Below are 20801 nucleotides of genomic sequence, written 5' to 3'. Positions count from 1 at the left end.
CAAAAAGCCTTTTAGCCTACTTTGAAACCCCCAAAGAATATCTAGAAAAACACCTATCAACTGAAAAATGTCAAGGCTAATGTTCTGCTTCAAAATTAAAGCACAGAGAAAGAGCCTGCGATAGAACTGCTAACTTGTGTGGTGTCTCTGAAACCTTCTTGCCAGTGTTAATTCACAAGGGCTCCTTCTACTGCCAAGGGCTCTAACACAGATTGCTCCCACTTCTGCACACAGCATGTCCTTTCTTAATAATGGAGCAATAATATAGTAATTGGGTGTACAACATGGACAGATACTGAGTCCAATGTCTCTGGAAGTGAATTAAGCAACTTTAGAAGTTGCTTTGATGTTTCCAACCAAGCACCACCGTTAACTTATGCATTGAAGGGGGCCCCATGTTGAATAAAAATTTAAGGTTCTGGAGTAAACTTGAATAGTCAGTGGCCCTTCATTCCAGGAACACTGGTTTCAAAATGCCAGATTTCAAAGCTGAATGTAATAGTGATCATCTGGATTGTCTAAGCTTGAAAACTTAATTTTAAATTCTAAAACATTCCACCCAGGAGTGTCTTAATTTTCTCTTTGGTATTCCCTGTCATGGAGGCCATACATTCAAGCTCTAAGAGTAGTCGTGAAGGATGGACAAAAGGAAAGCACCCAGGAATTCTGTATTCCCACAGAAGGCTCTAAATGGTCATGATATTGCAACTCCCACCCAGCTTTGTTGGTGTTTTGGACAATGTTGGTGCTCTGCCCACAGAGCTTCAAATGTCTTTTTTCCTTTGTGTGTATATCACCTGGGAAGGGGAGGGAGGGAGCCACACTCTGTGCTTTCATCCCAACATTCAGCACGTGCAATTCTTTCTCAAAGGATTGCCCAGAGGCTACCAGAGCCCCCTGTATCTGCCTTGTCCAGAGATCAACAAGTGTCTAAGAATTTATGTATCTGTCACCTCAGGTCAGAACAATTCTGAGGTATAAGTAACACACCAGAAAACCCTTACAAGATCAGACTGAAGCTACCATTTGTAGGACTTTGTCTGAGATTGTACCTGGCTTTGCTTTTCTATTTCATACCTCTTCCCTGCCCTGCTTTTGTTACTCCCTTGCTGGTTTCCCATGGAGCACTTTCTTAATAAATCTCTTGCTTGTGAATCCACATCTTAAGGTTGGCTTGTTGGGGTTTCAACCCATGACACAGCCTGGTACCTTGGGATTGAACCACCTGATGAAAAGAAGAAGGGCATTTTGGTGGGAGTTAAAGGGGGAAGAGAAGGGGCTAATGCTTTGACCAGCTAAAGAGAAACAAATGTGCTAGGTATCTTTTACTATCAGGTATTCTATCTTCACCACCCTTTCCCTTGTACTTTTTTGTCTGTCGTCAAGACCACTGTGGTTTTCAATGGTCACCTGGAGTTCCCATGATTAATTTCACTACTTGCTGCCCTTCTATTAGAACATACCTGTTCACTCTTCTAGTTCCCAGGACTTTGGATACCATCCCTAATTTTATTAAGTATTTCCATAAAGCAGCTATTCATAATTTTTACTATCCATATCATACATGTATGTGTGTGCACACACGTGTGTGTATATATTACAGCATATATGTTTAAAGTAAAGCATCAAAATACAAAAATGGAAATGACTCAGTTTCCAGGCTAAAAATGTAAAATATTTTAGTATAATAAAACAAGTATGCAATCTAAGTAGAACCTTTCAAATATCATGAGAGATATATATGTACAAAGTGCTGTGAGTGTTCAAAGGAGAGGAAAGGTACTACATGGAAGACATTTTTGCACATTGTTTCATTCAAGCGTTCAGTTAAATAATATAAAGTACTGTTTACAGGTAAGTAAATAAGTTCAAATATGTTAAGCACTCATTTGTCTGAGGCACACATAGGTGAAGGCCAAAGCTAAGATTGAAAGTACTACTTCTGCAACCAACACCTGTGGTCTTTCCTTTGCATGACTTCAGCCAAGGACAGCAAAGAATGGTTGGAATTGTTAAACAAAACTTAAGGAGGCCATTGATTTAGACTGAGCTCCTGCACTAGGTCCCAACAGAAAAGAACAAAACAAAATGGGGTCATTCTTTGCTAAATGCCACATAATCAAACTGAAGCTTTAAGGAAGCAGATAGATCCCAAAACAGACCAGTTTTTTCCTGGAAACAGGAGATTCCATTCAATCTGAGTCAGTGTAGTACTGAAGTCCCTGCTGTTTTAACCCTTATAAAAAGGTAACATGAAGTAACCTGATTCTAACCAATCAGCTTTTTTCCCTGTTGTTCTGTTGTCTTGTTCCCACCTTACAAAAGCTACTGTTCTGCCATTGCCTGACGGGAGCTCTCATTCTGTTTTGTAGAATAGAGGCTGCTCCATTTGTGAATCATGAATAAAAACCAATTAGAACTATAATTAAGTTTGTTGTAATTTTCTTTTGACAGAAATTAAACTCTAGTTAGAAAGTTCAGCAATAGATATCATTTGTCAGGGATTGAGCCACCTACTTTTTCTATTATTCATTCTTATAATAATTCTGTAGCTATTATGCCATCCGCTTAAAATTAAAAAAAGAAATTCTGATCCATTAAAACTTGCTTCTGGTCACTTAATGAATCAGTGACAAAGATAGGTTTGATCACAGGTCTTTCATTTCAAAATTGGATGTTTTATCCAGTTTCCTTTTGGCTATATGGAGATTGAGGCAAGTCTACCAGACAGAGAAGAAAGCAGGAGAAAAAAATAACTGAACAGGGAGGTTCTAAGCACGTATGTGGAGGGAGACATTGCAGGTTGGCAGGGGCATCTGAAATGAAGAGCAGGGAAGAGGGTGACATAAATTGCCAGAATGGGCTACTTGGATCTAAAAAAGTTAGACTCAATTGATGGGCAATAGAGTGCCATTGAAGGTTTTTAACCAAGGTCATAACACAGTCAGAGTTGAGTTAGAATGTGCTTACTTCTCATATTTTTATGGTAGCAGAGTTTCTTTATGTTAAACACAGAAGTAAATAATGTTTACTATTTTAGACAATTTATATTTCATGAATTGCGGTTGAGGATCAAGTTAATTTTCTATGGCATCCTTTAAATCACACCATGTAGGATTTGCTTATTTTATCTGTACCTAGAACAGACTTTTTTAAAACCTTCAGATGTAATTATTACTAATACCATCACAGTTGATAAATAGCAGAATGTCAGCTGTGCATTCCCAGAGATTCTAAGTGTACCTATAAAGATGGATGTTCATCAACCACATAAAAAACAGCATGTGGGAAATTCATATTTAATCCTGTAAGATATTGATAACCAAAAGTTTCAGGTTGAGAATTCTGGGTGATGGTAACATTTGGTGTAAGGCAAAAGGCCAGGTCATTAACATAAGCATTTATTTACTATAAGGCAAATGTTAAGAGAATCTGCAAGATCAACAGTTTCAAGGGCCAGGCTAGAGTGTCAGGTGTGCCAGGACTCTGGGGGAGAGAGGAGGATTAAATCTGACTTCCAGACTCTCTGTATCCTGGATATACATAGAAGGTGGGTAGGAGAAGTGAGGGGAAGCTGGCAGAGGCAGGAAGAAATAATAGGCAGCAAGAAACTGACCAGAAGAATTAAGGAAGAGGACCAGCTCCGAAGCCTGGAGAAAGGATAAGACAGCTACTCTGCGATGCTCTGATCAGGCCTAGAATGCTGTTCAAACAGCCCATGTACACACAGAACATTTCCAGACCCAAGGATCAGAAAGAAGAATATAGTAACACGAAGGGCTGGCACATTAAATGACAATGATTTTTTTTTAAGAGATTGTGGGACAGAACAAGAATATACATGCATTCATTCATTGAAACATTCATTCATTCTATAAAAAATGTATTGGGGGCCTAATATATGCCAGGCACTGTTATGGGTGCCAGGGATATAATAGTGTGAAGACAAACAAACAACTATAGAAACAAGTTCTTTTCCTCTGGAAGCTTCCATTCTGGTAGAGATGATGAACAATCAGCAAATACACCATACAAGAAACATATAATGTGTCAGTTACTGGTAAGTGCTTTAGAACAGAGAAATTACATAATGGTGACAGCAACATTCCTCCTTTGTATAATCATGGGCCACCATACACGTGTGAAAAAGGAAGGGGGACAGAAGAGAGTACACAGCCTACAACTGGCTGAAATCCAGAGTGAATGGAAGCAAAGGTCTTTGAATGTTACAGAACGATCCACGATGTCACCAAGTCACTTGCAGGGCAGGGAGTGTGCTATTTGCAAAGCAGCATGCAGGTCTCTCTGCCGTTTCCAAAGTAATAAAGGTAGTGATGCAAGGATGGGAGAATGAATCTCCTTCCCTCCCCTTAGGGAGGGCACAGCACAGTTGATTTGCTGCTTTAAACAGGAGTTTTGCTTTATTTTTAGAGTGAAACCAAAGTTTATGGTATTACACATATAGATGATTAAAGTTTTTTAAACTATCAATGACAGAGCCCAGGATTCTGAATTTAATGGACTGTGACTATAGGTTCATTAGAAAAGGACTAATTTTTGCTATGTTATAAACTATGTTTCTAATTTCAAAATAATGGAAACTGCTGGAAATTGCTATCAAACTTTTAAGGTATTAGCAGCTACTGAAATATACACCTCTACAACAGAATTTCTGTGGCCGTGGAAAGAATCAGCCTCACAGTGTTACCAGTAACCCTCACACGTTGCTGAAATACTAATGTGACCCCAAGGCAATTTCAACTAAAGTTTTTTGTGTGTGTCTTTTTATAGACTTCATGCTTCCAACGCTATTACGCTACTTTATTCTTCTGCTAATTATCTGAAATGTTATTAATTTGAAGCCTAAAACTCATAGAACCTCTTCAAGGCAATTCTACAATGTCACTGGAGCTGAAGTTAAACATATAATTAAGAGATGAAGTGTTTCAAATGGTTAATTTCCAAACTTGTAAACCTTAACACACATGCCATGCTCTTCTTTTGTCTGATTTTTTTCTTGTTCCCTTAAATCATTTTTTAAATAGTGAAATTAGTCTTTTGCAAAAAAAAAAAAAAAGAAGAAGAAGAAGAATTGGGAAACAGTCGCCATTAGAAACCAATTATTTCACATGGAAGCTGATATTTTCAGCACTTTTGGTTCAAAAAGCTATATAATCTATATCATTACCTACACAGTGGAACCCTTCCTTCCCCCAACATGTACCCCTTTGCAGCCTTGAAACTGAGCAGCGCCCTCTAGAGTGGAACAATGCTGGTGGCCCTGACGTGGTGCAGTCCCTCTTCTATATTGCTTTGAAACCTCAGGAACTGCAAAGACATAATATAGACACTCATTGTGTCTACTTGTCTGAGGAAGAGATACAGATTCAGGATAGTGAGAGATTCTGTCTATTTAGTTCAGAAATAGACATAAAGAACTGTGAAATCAGGAATTTCTATAAGCTATAGGATATGGATATCATTTAAAGACTAATTATGATTTTGTCAACAGCACAATTTTTAAACATAATAAATGGTCTTTAATGAATGAAACCAAGTTTTATGGACCTAGTTTGGTTGACTTCTTATGTTCATGAAACCTTGAAATATTTTGATAACTATTCATATTAATTAATGTGTCCAGAAAAATAAATAATGCTACATATGGAGACTATTTCACTTATATCATGTTGACTTCATACTATGTTAAGAAGATGGTCACTGAGTTCTAATAACTGCTGAATCAGTTAGGAAGCACAATAATTTTGACCTAAAAAGGGGGAAAAGCCATAATAACTATTTCAAATCAGATTAATTCTTTTCTTTTAAATATTTTTATAGCAGTGTAATTGATCTATTTATTGTAGCCTAAAACAAATCAAATCTTACTTTCAGTTTGTTAACTTAACCTTGACTTCTCTGTTTCTGCTTTTAAAAAACTAGCTCTTTTGATCTCAGGTAGATATAGCTGTAGCACATCAGCATGGCATTCATTAATCAACCATTTCTTTATTCAAAGTTTCATTCAGCAAATAATTGATCAGTAAAGACTAGGAGCAAGGAGCTTGGATTCAGTTCAAGAGTCTGTTCCTTGTTATAAGGATGATATTGAGCAATGGACTTAACCTTTACAAACTTATTTTTCTCATTCATGGCATGAAAAAAATAAGAATACTACTTCATTGTGTTGATCACTGCTAAATAAAATAGTGCTAAGAAAAAGTAATCTTTTAATACTCCCCTGTGCCCTCTATTCAAAATATATCCATTCTTTTCTTTTCTCTGGATGGACCATTCTTTTATTCTTGGTTTGTATTGCTTTTCTATTCACACTACCTAAAATGTACTTCTTTCCCACTGTGAACTCTTAACAGTGAAGTTCTAAGTCACCCACCATATCTGTTATAAAATATTTATTTACTCTGCCTCCTCTCTTCATCCTCCCAACAGGTAGAATTGACCCTCCCACATGTGTAACCCCTTAGTTGCTGAAGGTTGCTTTATAGCAACCACAAATTTGTTTCCCTTCTTGTTAATGTACATGTATCCTTCATAGGCCTTATAAATACTTCTTATTCACTGTAAAGAAATGATATAGACACATTATGTTAAGAAGAGTGACTGAAATAAAATTAATGGGCAATTAATGTTGAATAGATGACAGCATAAATGCATTTATACTCCATGCACAAATATAATTATGATGGTTATCATGTGTGTGCAAGAGCAATGAATGCCCAGAGATCTTACTACGTGCAATTATTTGTCTAGGGGCTTCACAAAAATGTATGTTATATAACTGCCAGGAATGTTTGTATAGACAAGAAATAAATATTTTAAAATTATAAATAACTTTCCTAAAATCATGGAATAATTAGGATTTGCAATGAAGGCTGCCATGATTTAAGAGAGAAAAATATAACCATATATAGTTACAAAAATATATAAATATGTATTATGTATACATACAACATGTGTATATATAATGTTATGATTATGTAATGATATAGTAATTTAAAATATGTGTGTCTATATCTATATCTAAATCTATATCTATATCTATGTATCAATCTATCTATCTATATACATATCTTTTGTCATGGACTGAATTGTGTCAACCTTAAATTCTTATGTTGAAGCCCTAAACCCTATTGCCTCAGAATGTGACTATATTTGGTGATAGGATCTTTAAAGAGGCAATTAAGTTAAAGTGAGACCATTAGAGTGGACCCTAATCCAATCTGACTGCTGTTTTTATAAGAAAAGGAGATAGGGACATACAGAGGATGTACACAGGACATACACAGGACATACACAGCACCAAGGATGTGCTCACACAGCGAAAAGACAATGTGAGGACATAACATGAATGTGCCATCTGTCAGCTAAGGAGAGAGGCCTCAGGAAAAACCAAACTTGCAATCATCCTTGGTCTTGGACTTCTAGCCTCTAGAACTAGAAGAAAATAAATTTCTGTTAAACCCCCTGTCTGTGGTATTTTGTTATGGAAGCCCTATCAAACTAATATTTTATCTATATCTATATTTATATCTGCCTATATCTATATTTTTACTTGCATTAAAGTAACATGCATATCTGGTTTTGAAATCAAATAATATCACAATACTTACAACTAAAAACAATAGTCATCTGCCTCACCCTAGATTCCTGTTCCCCAGTAACTGTCAATTTCAATTCTTTCAGCTGTTTCCTCTTATATTTTCTTCTTATTTATAAAAAAATGCTTATGATGTTATATATTTTTTTTACATTTCAGATTTAGATTTTGTTATTAAATTCCTACAAGAAAAGATGGAGATTTACTTTTCTTACATCTTTCCCTCATCCTTGTAAAATATCTATTTCATAATTTGGTTAAATAAGCCATGTTAAGATAATTTTCACTACAACAATATTATTCTCAGCTCAGTTGTAGAATACCAGGACACTAAGCATCAATCCCAATGATACCTCCATCCCATGAGAATCAGTAACCTCATATTCATCCTGAAGGGGCTCTCTCCATAATATAATCCCAAGAGATTTATAGAATAAAATAATTTCTCATTGTCACTCCCTGTATAGTCCTCATTGGCTTCCAACCTATAATGTTAGCCAGATTCCAATATATTTTAGGAGATCAATTACAAAGTTAAAGCTATAAGAGAAGATTATAAATCAAAAGTATTACAAGATCTTGTGAAATTGTATCAACATAAATCTGGAAAATAGGTGTGGGAATGCATTTTTATGATGCTAAATCAGGGAGGGAGACTGTAATTTCAGATCACGCTGAATATCTTAATATGGGTGCACTTAAGAGATTCCAGATATAATGTGCTGTTTCAAACAGTTAATAATAGATTTCTTTATTCAATTTTACTTTCACTAGACATTTTTAAAAAGCTTATTGTGTGTCAAATTTTAAGTCTTCTACAGATACTGTGCATGATTAGTTCAGTAACTGGCACCTTGAGTCATTGGTAGCTTATTCTAAATAAGGTTGAGGTACCAGATATTTTTTGTATAATGTAGAGGAGGAATCCAAAATGTTAGGGAGATAGATACATTATCATGGATCAAGCTACTTGTATACCCACTCTCTATGAAAAGTTCCATGAAACAGTCTCTTCATCATGACTTGGAAATATACATACAGATAAGAGTAGAAATAGAAGCTTTGAAAGTGTTATAAATGGCTAATTTTTATAGGCCAGTGGGGCAGTGGGACATAATGCTAATGAAATGGGTATTTACTTTTAGGAGTGGTGCTAGAAGCAATCAAGAAGCAGTTCTAATTTATGAGATGAAAATATATTCACTCTGCTTGGCACCAGAATGGTCTGAACTAGATAAATCCTTGGTGGTTACTTATTGATCATGGTGTCCTTAGCAATAAATGTTATGGTTACCCAGAAAGTTCCTATTTGATTTGTGGAATAGGAAATATTTTATGTATGCCAATTAGAGATCTGATTTGAGCCACCATAATAGCCATGGCTTGATACTCAATTTTGAAACACCTAAGTCCTTTGAGGTAATCCAGGTACATTGGGTAAGGAAATGCTAACAGTATCATAAAAATTATGGAAATCTCCTTCATAGCTTTTTCTTATAGCTATTTTCCAAAATTGCTTGGCACTGAATAAATAGCAACACACATAATATTTAAGGGTGATTGAATACTGATTCTGAGCTAATGCTAATTCTTGGGGATCCACGGTATAAAGTGACAAGTATATTGTGACATTATGGGTGCCTGGGGATAGATCTATCCAATAGTTACTAGAATTCCTACCTCCCTAGACTCCCTGCCTAATAGAGTTAGTGGTCCTGTGACAAGAAGTATCAATTAAGACCCCCTAGAATTTTTCTTCCCTTGCAAAATACAGTTAGGTACTCCATAACAACATTTGGGTCAATGCCAGATCACACATTGTACAATGGTGGTCTGATAATCCTATAATATCATATTCTTACTGTACCTTTTATATGTTTAAACATGTTTAGATACACAAACATCACTGTGCTACAATTGCTTACACTATTCTACCAATTATATTTAGGCAATTCGGTATTACACTGTACGTGTTTGTAGCCTAAGAGCAATGGGCTATACCTCATAAGCTAGGTTAGTAGCAGGCTATACCATCTAGGTTTGTGTAAAGGCACTCTATGATGCTCACACAATGAAGAAATCCCCTATCAAAGCATTTCTCAGAATGAACCCCCACTGATATGTGAAAACAATGGAAATGCATTTCTCATAGTTCTAGAGGCTGGACGTCCAAGGTCAGGGTGCCAACTGCTTGGGTTCTGGGAAGCCCCTCTTCTGGGCCGCATACTGCTGAATTCTTGTATCCTTACATGGTGGAAATAGGCAAGAGAGCTCTCTGGGATCTCTTTTATAAAGACTCCAATACCATCCATGAGGGTTCTACCCTCATAACCTTAATTATACCCCTAAAGTCCCATTTCCCAATACCATCACATTGAGGGTTAGGATCTCAATATATGAATTTGGGGGGAACATAAATACTAAGTCCATTGCCTATCTGTTTTTTTCTGTTATCTCTTTGCTAAAGGAAATCAGCAAAGGCTTTTGTCTCTAAGATATTTTTTTCTACTACCGTAAGCAGAAAGAGTTTGCATTCAGTCAACAGAAATAGCATTTCATTTTGATTCTTATATTGCAGCCCTGACTCAACTGTCTGTAACTGTGTCATAATCTAGTCCTATAGAGTCTCGATCATCCCAGAATCTCCAACTAAATAAAATTGGGCTACTAAAGGGATTGAAAAACTATATTCCATTAATCACATTTAGCCTCTGGCCTATTTTTAAAAGGCCTCTGACCTAAAAATGGTTACTATATTTGTGAAGGGCTGTAAATGCATGCACACATGCACATACACATGAACATGTGGCAGGAAGTGAATGTAGCACACAAAGCCTAAGGTATTAATCCTCTGGTGCTTTAGAGAGAAAGTGTGTTAACCTCCCCAGTCTACTACATTTCATAACATCATACTATTACAATCTAGAAAGCAGAAAGTGACAGTAGTTTGGATGACTGATAATACAGATTTATGCCATAAGGATTAAAATAAATACCATGAACAAATGAATCTGCTGTCTTTGTGAAAGTTCAGTGTCCCTGTTTTAAGACATTTGGAAAACCCTCTCCAAAGTGAAATATACTCACTAGAATTAAGAAAGGTGTGACATTATTGTCTCTTGGGCCTCTTTGGGTCTGGGAGAAAATATTTGAGTTTAACCCCTTTATTAATGGCTATCAGCTTTGAGCAAGCCTAGAGTAAGAGAAGGTTGTTCTTTTCTTCCAAGTTACAATGCTACCAGCTCTATACTTGGCCTTTATGAACCAGAAAATTCCAAAGTCATGTAAATCCTTGTGGAATTTTGAAATACTCTATAAAATCAGTAACAAAACCAGGTAAGAGCAAGAGTCGATACACGGTAGCCTGCAGGTCACCTACTTGATTTTACAAATTGAGTTTTACTGGAATACAGTTACACCCATTCATTTGCATATTATATTTGGCTTCTTTTATGCAACAATGGCCAAATTGAGAAGTTGTGACTGAGACCATATGGGGCTTATGCTTAAAAAGTCAATATCCAAGGGATAAACGGAGAATTCCCCTAAGATTTGGAGTAATTTATTTGTCCAATAACACTCTTTTTTTTGGCTTACTCCTGGTCCGTAGAAGAAACTAAATGACTGTATGCCAAGTGACCAGGTAACTTACGCTGCCAATAATTAACTGGATGTTATTGGAATTATTTGCTTTAGTCAGTTTAAGTTGGCCTTAGATGGACCCAATCACTTAGATGCAGTTGGCCTTATACATAATAAAATCCAGACACCAACAGGCAACAACAGTTTGTGAGGTCATGTTTCCAAAATGTTGTGGTTTGTGCTCTAAAATAGCTACCAATAAATGTATATGTTACTCAAATAGTAAATTGACATAGGTTAAAAGGCATTTGAAATCAATAATTTGGATTGGCAATTCTAACAATGACATCAATAAATTCACTAGTAAACTTGGTCCTCCTGTCTTTATAAATCCAGGGTCTGTTGGTTTAGAGTCCTGGTATAACAAAGGAGACTGTGTCCATCAGTAGTTAAGAACTGTGAAGGGTCTGAGATTTTATCTTACTTGTATGCTAATAGTCTAATGGATACAGGCAGAGGACAGGAGACACTTGGGTTCGAGGAAAAGAACTTTATTACTCACAACACAGCAAACAGCATGAACTTAATCGTTGCTTCAAGTTCTCATGTCCCTTAACCTAAATCCCATGGATTGGCCCAGGTAGATGATGCACATGCAGTGAATTTGTGTTATAGCTATTACGGACCGACTGTTTGTTTCCCCCTCAAAATTAATATGTTGAAGCCCTAACCTTCAGTGTGGTTGTATTTGGACATGGGGCCTTTAAGAAAGTAATTAAGACTAAATGAAGGTCTAAGGTTGGGGTCCTAATCCAACCTTTATGTCTTTATAAGAAGAGACATAAAGGACCTCTCTGTCTCTCTCTCTATCTCTCTCTCTCTCTGTTTCCATACACCGGTACCAAGGACAGGCTATTGGAGCACACAGTGAGAGGTGGCTACTTACAAGCCAAGAGAAGAAGCCTCAGAATGAAACTTACCTTGCTCAAATCTTGACCTTGGGCTTCCAGCCTCTAGAAGTTTTCAGAAAATAAATTTCTGTTGTTTAAGCCACCCAGTCTGAGGTATGTGATTATGACGGCTTGAGTAGGAACAGACTAAGATGGCATCTGAGGGACTGCAGTCTTAGGAAATTCCCAAACTTTTGTAACAAGCTGCAAGCAAATCTATCCAAAATTTACCCCCTCCCCCCCATGGAGACATCAAACAAGCCTGATCCCTGCTCAGGAGGGAGATACTATTTCAATCTTCTAAGACTTTTTGCTTTACAAACATAAATAGCCCAGGATAAAAAGCTCCCAGTGCTTCTGCTAGCAGAATGTGCAAAAATGCAAAAGACATTGGAGAATTGTCTCCCAACTTGAGTGAACACAAAAGAGCTTATACCACATTAGAATATATAGCTGCATTCTTGTCATTTCAGGCTTTTTCAAGTTACTAGAAGAATAAGTTAAAAATAGATTTAGAGGTTGGCTGCAGTGACTGATGTAAATTACTAAGAAAAACAGAGTTGCTACCAAAAGTTGGGATGGAAAGAGGATATTTGAAACCCAGGAGAGGACGTTGACGTGACTCCAGGTCCCGCTGTATTTAGTGACAAAAGATAATGCGACATCCATGAGCAAGATTACTACAGGCTTAGGTCCCTCAGAAATGAAAATGTGAATGGAGAAAAAAATGATTTTACTCTCTGGTAAAAGTCCTGAGTAGCTGTTATGCTGGTTAGAAGCAACAAAACGAGGAACCTGGCAGTGGAATAAGGAAGCTATAAATACCAACTGTAGACTTATGACAAATTGCAGAAATTATAACTGAAGTATCTACTCATTTTTTTCTTTTTTTTTTTACATAATACTTCCCTTTATTTTTGACCCATAATTCCTCTACTCACTAAATAAAAGATATAGATGTAATTTTTAAATATAGCTTTAGGTTGATTTTAACTAATCAATAGATTATACACTATCAAAACCCAGAGGTCATCTGAAGACCTAAATTTAAACCTAGATAAAATAATTGATGAGTTTTAGTTTGTATCCTTGTTGGGGTAAGGGTATGTTTCCTTTTACTGGATGAGACAGAATTTCATTATTTTAAAAGGCACACATCATCGTGCAGTTTAGAGAAATGTATATGTAGCAAAGGCTGTATTTTGATGTTGAATGGCAAACAGTAGAGTGTAATGAGAATCTGTCATGTTTGTAGTCTGTGTTTGTATTCAACATATTTAGATATCACTTTTTAATATTGGGATGTTTCATATTTGACTTGCACACCTCTAGTGTGGAAAGCATAACTCATTTTCTCAGTGCACAACTCATTTTCTCAGCCTCCCTTACTGCTAGGGTTCAGGCACGTGACCCTGGCTTTATTAATAATGTACGTATATAATGAAGTGGGACTGTTTTGAAAGGAAGGACATAGATATATATAAAGTCTATCTTTTGGCAAGCATGGTAGTGGAGATATCAATCTGCTTAGGGGCTCCAATGTTGGAGCTTCTGACATCCTGTTGTGAAAATTATAATGTCAATATGTGATTGTTTTCATAGGATATGATGTTAGTACTATGTAGGGTGGCAGTGGGGTTTTCACTAGAGTGAGGTTCTCAGTGTGGATATTCTCTCTTCTGAACTCAGCTTTCTAATCAATGTGACATTCTGAGAGCTATGTAACAGACTGAAATATATCCCTGTCTGTTTAGACTAACCCAACAGGATTTTGTTGTCGGTTTCTAAGAATCCTGATTAACATTCCTGCAATTGTCCCTAATTGACACTCAGATTGTTAATTTGTCTGGGTAAAAAAAAAATCACATTTTAGAATTCATTTGCCATGAAAATTTTTGTTTTGATTAAAACCTTTTTGTCACATGTAGGACTTATTGAGTGGTGGACATTAAACTACCTAAACTGTTTCTTCCATCATCTAAGTATAATCCAAGCTGCTATCATCTCTCCATGAATTATTGCAAAAGCATTCCTGATTTTACCATTGCCCCTGAGTCCATCCTCAACAAAGCAGCCATAATTATAATTAATAATATAAGTAGGCCAGGTGTAGTGGCTCATGCCTGTAGTCCTAGCACTTTGGGAGGCTAAGGCGGGATGATCACTTGAGGCCAGGAGTTTGAGACCAGCCTGAGCAAGAGCTAGACCCCATCTCTACAAAAACTAGGAAAATCATCTAGACATGGTAGTGTGCACCTGTAGTCCCAGCTACTCAAGAGGCTGAAGGAGGAGGATCACTTGAGCCCAGAAATTTGAATTTGCAGTGAGCTATGATGACACCACTGTACTCTAGCCTGGGCAACAGAGTGAGACTTTCTCAAATAAATAAATAAATAAATAAAACAGTAAAATTATGGTACTGTTTGCTTAAAAGCCTTACTTGTTTCTCCTTTCTGTCCTGCTAAAAGCCAAAGTCATCACCATAGCCTACAAGACCTTGCATGGTCTGGGTTCTGGATAACCATAAATTTCCTCCCATTACTCTAGACCTCTTTAGCTCTGATACAGCCACACCAGTTCCTTGAACATATCAGGTTTGTTGTTGCTAAAGCAGTTTGTACCTGTTTCCTCTGCTTGAATTGTTTTTATACCAAATAGTTGCATGTCTGGCTCCCTTATCTCCTTCAGAACATTGTTCTTATGTCTTCTTCTCAGGGTGGGTGTAGCCTTCCCTAACAACCCTGTTTAAAATGGCAATCGTACCATTCCCCATAGTCTAGCCCCCTACCAGGCATAGAATTATCCATATTTCCTATTTTATCTTTTTTGGTAGTAGTTATTACCATATAAATTAAAGGCATCTAAATTAAAAAGGAAGAAGTGAGATTATCTCTGCAGATAATATGATCCTATATGTAAAAAAAAAAAAAGCCAAAGATTCCACAAAAAATTGTTAAAACTAATGAAGTTACAAGATAAAAAATCAATATGCAAAAGCCAGTAGCATTTTACACACAAATAATGACCTAATGAAAAAAAGAAATAATAAAAATAAATTTCATATACTGTAACATCAAAAAAATACATAAGAATAAATTTAACAAAGGAGATGAAAGATTTGTGCACTGAAAATTATAAAACACTGATGAAAGAAATTGAAAAAGACAGAAATTAATGGAAAGGTATCCCAAGATCATGGATCAGAAGAATTAATATTGTTAAAATACTCATCTTACCCAAAGCAATATAGAGATTCAATGCAGTCCCTATCAAAATCCCAATGGCATTCTTCACTGAAATAGAAAAAACAATCCTAAAATTTAAAAGGAAACATAAAAGACCCCAAATAGCCAAAACAATTCTGAGAAAGAGAAACAAAGTTGTAGGCATGACATTTCCTGATTTAAAATTATATTATCAAGTGTAAGGATCAAAATGATATGGTACTGCTATAAAAACAGACACATAGACAAGTAGAACAGAATAGAAAGCCCAGAAATGCAAACATACACAGTCAACTAATTTTTGACAAGGGCACCAAGAAAATGCAATGGGGAAAGGATAGTATCTTCAATAAATGGTGCTGGGAAAACTGGATTTCCACAGAAAAAGAATAAAATTTGACCCTACTTTTATACCATATACAAAATCAATTCAAAATGGATTGAAAAATAAAATATAAAACTAGAAATTACCAAACTTCTAGAACAGAACATAGAGGAAAAACTCCTGGACATTGGCCTTGGCAATGATTTATTTTTTGGGTATAACAACAAAAGCTCAGGCCACAAAAGCAAAATGAAATAAATGGGACTAAATTAAACTAAAATTTTCTGCAGAGCTAAGTAAACAATCAATAAAATAAAATGGTAACCTAGGAATTGGGAGAAACAAACCACATATCTGATAGGAGGTTGCTATGGTTTGAATGACCCTTCCAAAACTCACTTTGAAACTTAATCATCATTGTGGCAGTATTGAGAGGTGAGCCCTCTAAGAGATGATTGGATCATGAGGTCTTGCCCTCATGAATGGATGCAACCATTCATGAATTATTAATAGTAGGTTATCATAGGAGTGGGACTGGTGGCTTTATAAAAAGAGGAAGAGAGCAGATGAGCGTACTCCCCCCATTTGCCGTGCGATGCACTGAGCCAATCCAGGACCCTTCAGAGAGTCCCTGCTAGTAAGAAGGCTCTCACCAGATGCACCCACTTGACCCCTGGACTTTCAGGCCTCTATAACTGTAATAAATAAATGTCATTTCTTATAAATTGCACTGCTTTATAAGCAACAAAAATTGCACAGGGTTTCATATCCAAATTTATAAAGAAATTATACAACTCAATAGTAGAAAATCAAATAACTCAATTAAAAAATGGGCAAAGGACCTGAATAGGCATTTATCCAAAGAAGTCCTAAAAATCACCAACAAATATATAAAAAGGTGCTCAACATTATTAATTATTAAGGAAATGCAAATTAAAACCACTATGAGACACCACTTTACACAGATTAGTATAGGTATTATCAAAAAATCAAAAGACAACAAATGCTGGCAAGGGGGTGTAGAAAAGGGATATCTTTTTGGACACTCTTGGTGAGAATGTAGATTGATATAGCCTTTAGGGAGAAAAGTATAAAGGTTTCTAAAAACCTTAAAATATAGAACTACCATATGACTCAGCAACTCCTCTTCTGGACATATACACTGAAAGAAAATGAAATCTCCACCTCATAATGATAGAGATATGATGTCGGCACTCTCATGTTCATCATAGCATTATAGCATTATTCATAATAGCCATGATATGGAAACAATATTTACGGAATAAATTATTCACCATAACCAAGGTAGTCATTATTTGTAATAGACAAGATATGGAAACAACAGTTTCTTTATCCATTTGTCTCTTTATTGGCTCTGTCTCCAGGCTCACCCATGTTCATCTGGGCACGATCTCATATATTTTTAGGGCTAAATTGGAGAACATTATATTAAATGAAGTAAGCCAGCCACAGAAAAAAAATATTGTACAATCTCACTTATAAGTGGAATCTAAAAAAAAAAAAAAAAAAAAATCAAATATACTGAATTCCTTCCTTATCCCTGGTTTTGTTTTCCATGGTGTCAGTTACCTGTGGTAAACTGTGGTCAGAAAGTATTACATGGAAAGTTCCAGAAATAAACACTTCATAAATTTCAAATTATGCCCTGTTATGAATAGTGTGATGAAACTTCACATAGTCCTGCTCATTCTTCCGAGGACTTGAACCATCCCTTTGTTCTGCAGATTCACTATGTATAGACTTCCCACCTATAAGTCACTTAATAGCTGTCTACTGTCTGTCATGGTGTCACAGTGCTTGTGCTCAAGTCACCCTTATTTTACTTAATAATGGCTCCAAAGTGCAATAGTAATGACACTGGCAATTTGGATTTGCCAAAAGAAGCTGAAGGGTGCTTCCTTTAAGTGAAAAGATGAAAGCTCTTGACTTAATAAGGAAAGAAAAAAAATCATATGCTGAGGTTGCTAAGATCTATGAAAAGGAGGAAAAAGAAATTCATACTAGTTTGGCTGTCACACCTCAAACTGCAAAAATTAGGGCCACAGTGCTTGATAAGTGCTTAGTTAAGATGAAAACAGCATTAAATTTGTGGGTGGGAGACATAAACAGAAACGTGTTCTGATGGACGCATTTGGGTTCAGGGCTATCTGTGGTTTTAGGCATTCAAGAAAATATACCCAATGGATAAGAGGGACCACTGAACAGAGAGAGAACAAAACACTGGTTAGCAGAGGTGAAGTGGGCGTGTGGACAGGAAATGGGTTAATGTAGGTAGAGGATACAAAGTAGTGACTATGTAAGATAAACAAGTCTAGAGATCCAATGTACACATGAAGACTATAGGTCAGGCATCCTCAAACTACGGCCCATGGGCCACATGCCACCTGCAGAGGACATTTATCCAGCCTGCTGAGTGTTTTTGCCACCGCTGCCTGTCTTGCTTAGCAGCCAACTCGGCCCAGGCCCACAGTGCACACTCTCCAACTGTCTGAGGGACAGTGAACTGGCCCCCTGTTTAAAAAGTTTGAGTACCCCTGCTATAGGTAATAAAACTAGGAAGGCAGGGCAAGATGGTGGACGAGAAAAACTGCCAGCCAGAGTGTCTCTGCAAGAAAGATACATTTTAGAAGAAAATGGAAAAAAATAAACAGGCAGACAAACATAGATCAAATAAGGGTCAGAAAGAAGCTTGCCTGAAATTATAGGAGACTTCATTCAAAGAAGTTGCAGAGCAGAACTAGAAGGAAAAAGGTATCGGCAGGATCTAAACCCTGAGAGATTTGGAGACCAGCAACAAGGGAAGGTGGAATGGTTACATTTCTCCTCCCATGCATCTCAGACTGCGGGTAGGCTCCTGAACTGTTGGAGAGACCTGCTAACACCAGCCCAGAGGTGGCTGCCGCCAGTGAGCAGTGAGCTTCTTGGGGACAGGGACCAGGAGCCCATTCTACTAAGTGAAATATCCCAAGAATAGAAAAACAAGCACCACATGTACTCACCATCAAATTGGTATTAACTGATCAACACTTAAGTGCACATATAGTAATAAACATTCCTCGTGTGTCAGGCTGGTAGATGGGGAGGAAGAGATGGGTATATTCACAGCACATGGGTGTGGTGAGCACCGTCTGGGGCATGGACACCCTTGAAGCTCTGGCTCAGGTGGGGTAAAAGCAATATATATAACCTAAACATTTGTACCCCGGTAATATGCTGAAATAAAAATAAAAATAAAACCAATAAAACTGTACTGTATTTGGGATCCATGCTAAATGAGATTTTAGCTGCCCTTGCCACAAAAACAAAAACCAAAATGGGCAATTTTGTGAAATAATGTTTATGTTAATTTGCTTCATTGTAGTAACCTTTTTGCTGTCTATATGTATCCCATAGCATTGTGTTGTTTACCTTAAATATACACAATACAATTTACTACCACAAACAAAAAAACACCCAGCAGACTCAGGCACCAGATTATTTGGATTCAAATGCCAGTTTGTGAAATCTTGGGCAATTTATTTGTTCTCTCTGTTCTTCAGTTACCTCATCTGTAAAATACATAAAAATAGTTCCTACCTCATAAAGTTGATATGAAGATTAAATAAGTTAATGTATGTATGTAAAGTGCTTAGAAGAGTGTGGATTCACATAACATAGTAAATGCTACCTAAGTATTTACTGATATTAGGTATTATTATTTAATATTATATAATTATTTTATTTCTTTCTTCCTCTCTCTTGACTAGAATGAAAGTTTCATAAGGTCAAGGATTTTTGAATACTCAGTACACACATACACATCTAGATCTATCATCCATATATACATACTTATATGTGCACACACACAGAGAAAGAGACAGAGAGACAGAGAGTTCCTGCTATATTCCTAGCAATTATAGCATTACTGTGTGTATAGAAGGAATTGAAGAAACATGTGTTGAATGGAGTTCAGCTCTATTTTGGAGCAGTTATCTGGCTACTTGGGAAAATCCTCAATATCAGTCCTGTCAGTCTTTCTCGGGATCCATAAAAGTCCATTGTGACGACTCATCTAAACTCCTCTGGGTGGTTTCCTCTGGGTGGCTACCTGTAATCTCAGGCTTCAGGTTGTTGTTTCACCTTCCAATATGCAGATTTTCATTTAACCCATCTGGTTTTGGTGCAATGGCTAGCATCTGGAATTCAAAGACACTTTAGTTAAACCTCTCTAGGCATCAAAATCCCATCCATCAGAGAGAGGGAGGTGGAGTTACTTGGCTGCAGAGGGTTGCAAAAAGGTTCTAGGTGCCTAATGTCTTTTGGTACAGATATTCAACCAACACTCTTGTTTCCTGCCTCCTGTTCCTCTCTAGTCAAATGGAAAAGTCCTCACTGCCTCCAATGCTCAGAACCACTCAGAGTGCTGTGGAAGCCATGGGCGTGCTCTGGGCCTCTAGTCCACAACCTCCTTGCAAAGCCATGGAGTTCAGCTCTTCCCCACCTCTAAGCTAGTCATCCCTCCTCAATCTGCATTCCAGCATCCAAAATTTTACTGTATTCTCCCTATTGTTCACTGCTCTCACATTTTCTTTGTTCTTGTGAATTTATACCTAGACAAAATTTTGATAGTCTTTTCAGTGAGATTTTGGGAATAATATGTGGGTTTAAGTTACAGTGGTGAATAAGCTCCTGGTCTTTCCATTATGATAAGTGCTTCACTCTGCCTGCTGATGGAGGGAGGAGAGGTAAGATAAGAAAAAAAATTTGATTCTGTGAAAAATGAGCATGAGTTAATTAGCATATCAGGAATTTCTAAATAGAAGAAAACCCATGTGAAAAATGTGAGCATTTCATAATTTGTTTAAGAAATATCCAATGCATTTTGGAATGCTAGGATCATTTGTTCAGCTGAGATCAGGTCATTTTCTATGAGCAAAGTTCTCAACAAAGAGTTTTATATCAGAATCACCCGGGGGAAGTTTTCAAATCAAAGAATATAATCCTGCATTCTACACCAAACTCCTTGCAAATACCCAGTGTCATGTAAAAATATAAATTTTCAAAAGCACTGCAAGCATATGTAATGCATAAAATTAGTAAGA

The sequence above is a fragment of the Microcebus murinus genome, chromosome 17 (assembly GCF_040939455.1).
Source record: "Microcebus murinus isolate Inina chromosome 17, M.murinus_Inina_mat1.0, whole genome shotgun sequence".
Taxonomy (NCBI): Eukaryota; Metazoa; Chordata; class Mammalia; order Primates; family Cheirogaleidae; genus Microcebus; species Microcebus murinus.
This window is presented reverse-complemented; position numbering follows the sequence as displayed.